At 33.6% G+C, this 2,933-nt stretch overlaps 1 protein-coding gene across 3 annotated transcripts in view; it reads right to left on the bottom strand.

The window, feature by feature from the left end:
• Positions 1–565: 565 nt before the first annotated feature.
• The window catches only part of LOC119699017 (synaptotagmin binding cytoplasmic RNA interacting protein), a 25,966-nt gene continuing 23,598 nt past the window's right edge, over positions 566–2,933 (bottom strand). For all 3 annotated transcript variants that reach the window (XM_038131959.1, XM_038131961.1, XM_038131960.1), the window contains exon 12: positions 566–2,933. This exon is cut by the window's right edge. The gene's annotated coding sequence lies outside the window, so the exon portion shown is untranslated.

The following is a 2,933-nucleotide window of genomic DNA, read 5'->3' on the forward strand; positions in this document are numbered from 1 at the left end:
TCCTATATGAAACCTTTCAAACAAAAATGAGTATTAAAACAGGAGTATAATTTAAAAAGCTGTGTATTGGAGTGTTTATAAACCAGAAGTGTTAAGCAGCAGCAGTTTCCGGTTTCTTATTAAATTCAACTAGACTTCAAATTTAGAAACACATTACAAACCAATGTGGAACTATACTACTTATGCACCTTTGCAGGTGTTTCAGTAAAGAAAGCCTCCTATGAGAATAAACAGAGGCAGCACACTATATTAAGTCAAAACTTGCCTTCAACATGCCAAAAAGAACTTTGTCATATGTTCATTTGTCACCAAAGCACCCCCTAAGAGATGCATTATTGCTGTAGAACATTTCAAGTTTACCAACACCCAAGTGCAACCAAACTGATGTTGTATATATGCACTTGCCCATTCTCACCAGTATTTCCACTTAATGTTTTTTCTTTAAACAATCAAATTTAAAGCTTTGAAAAATAACATTTTTTTGATTTTAGTTTTCTTTTCCACAATATTAATCACCACATGCAATTTAGTTTTCTGATAATTTTTCTAAAAAACTGCACCAATATCAGAACAGTGCAAATCATATTTAATTGTAAAAGTTATAATGGCTTGAGTTCATAATTAGAGGGAACACTGTCAGGACCTTGGTATTTTGCTGACTCACCATTGCTTGCATTCCATTAAAAATCTTCCTGTCAATTTTGCTTTTTTTTTTCTTTAAATAGTCATTCCCCATGCTTTTATCAGAGCTGAAATTAGGGATTTAATCCACAATTTCAACACACATAGTGCCTTAGTTGCAATGTTTTTATGCACTTCCATCTACTGTTACAATTCCATAAACGTATTAACCCCCGCCACACGTTTCCAGACTAAGAACTTGTCACTAGCACTTGTGATCCAACAAGTGTTTTAAGCTTTTCAGCAATGGAGAGATTTCAAGATTAAGAAATCTGAGGACTTTCCCTTTCCTACAGCCCCCAGTGTTTCATTTCATAGCAAGTTCAGAATTGGTTTCCACATCTTGACAGTGTTCCTTATAAAACCGTATGACAGTAAAAGTGCCAGTAGGCATGGCAACCTCTTTGAAGGGAGCATTTAAACTCCTTGGCACTGGGAATGCCAGCACCAAGGATTACATTGAAATTCAAAATTATACTTAAGGCTACAATTAGAAAACCCACTTTCCATAAGCCTAATTTCTCTAAGTAGATTTCAAAATTCAGAAGCTAACGCAACTGTTAAGTTTTACGCTCAAATTTGAAGAAGAAATTTCTTTTCTTTAGCAAGGGCAGTATATGAAACTGTGGTAGCAAATGTCTCTTAGGCATTGACTACTCATTTCACCATCGTTCACTTACTTTGTTTCAAAGTTCAAAACTGGCAAGGCACAGTTACATATTCCAATGAATACTTGACAATTTTTAATTACACTTTATGTCCCAGCTATCCCAGTAATTGACATACAACATACTAAAATGGTTTATTAAGATAACAAAAAAAAAATCAATTAATGTGAAAACATACAGGCTATTGGCAACCACTATTCTAAAAATTATGTAAATACAAGTAAACATACTGAAATGTGTGCGATTCTAAGTTTTTAACCAGAAGATCTCTGTACTAACACACATTTATATTAATGACACATAAAAAAAATAAAAACTTTATTACAAAAATAAGTTACACTCGCCTCCAGCTTACAGTATAAAACAATTTTATTTGCAGGAATGCAAAATGATTGTTTGCCATGAGCATTTTCAACATATGACATGTCTAATTTTGTTAAAATTTGCATTTACTGGGGGAACTGGTGTGTATAAAACCTTAATTAGGTATAAGCTTCAATTTTCATTGTGGTGCCTATGGGTATGTAGTATAACTGCAGTATCCCTTTGTGAAGGGTGTTAAGGGAACTCTTTATACCAAGTCCAAAGTAAGTCATAATTTTATCTATCTTTTACCTATGTGAAACTGGACTTGGCAAGGTTCTGTTTTTATTTTGTCTTTTTTTAAGGGCTGTTCAATAGAGGATGCTTCACCACTGAACACTCACTGTCATCAAGGTGCTTTAGAAAATTAAAAACATAGCACAAATGATTGTACTCTACTCTACTCTACAGGTTATCATGATCTGCGTAAGAGAAATGGAAAGCTGATCCACATGTTTTTACAGTGATCAGCAATAAGAAATGCACTAATGAAAACATACCTTTTACCTAAAAAGCTAAACTACAGCCATATACTATTCTATGATTTATGAAAAACTTCAAAATATCCAAATGTCAGGCTTCACTGTACAGTTGTCAGTTTTAGTCTGACCTTTTATAAAGGGACACTGCAGTATTTAGTACAAGTTGCTGATGCACTTTTTTTGAACATCTGATGTCTTACAAAAGTAACATCTTGCTAAACTATTATACATCCAAATAACTACAATATCTGAAGAAGCAAGGCTGCTTTTTCAGCCACAAAATACGACAAAAGCAAGGCCTGTTATGATGGTCATGAGGAAGTCTTACAAAGCCTCTGGAACTAAAGGCAACTAAGAATGTTACATTTGGTATATTATAATCTTACCCTCATATCATATTAAACAAGCCTTGCTTTTATCTACAAAGATTTTCTATGTACAGTACAGACAGGGTATAGTTCAATCCTCTGCTACTGAGGTAGTTAACCAACCCTTTAAAAAAGGTTCTGAAAAGAACCACTATCTGGAATGCCTGACTAACCAGCTCTGATGATTACACCTGAAACTGCTGTATCTGAACACAATTCGTAAGTGATTACTAAATAGACAATCATGATTAACCTTCATGAGCAGAAATAAAATTTAAGGATACCAATGATGGTATTCATTTATACCACTGCAATAAAAATTTAAATGCAAGAATTTGTGAATACCACTTTTGGAATCCTTAACTAAGAAA

The sequence above is a fragment of the Motacilla alba genome, chromosome 3 (genome assembly GCF_015832195.1).
Source record: "Motacilla alba alba isolate MOTALB_02 chromosome 3, Motacilla_alba_V1.0_pri, whole genome shotgun sequence".
Lineage (NCBI taxonomy): Eukaryota > Metazoa > Chordata > Aves > Passeriformes > Motacillidae > Motacilla > Motacilla alba.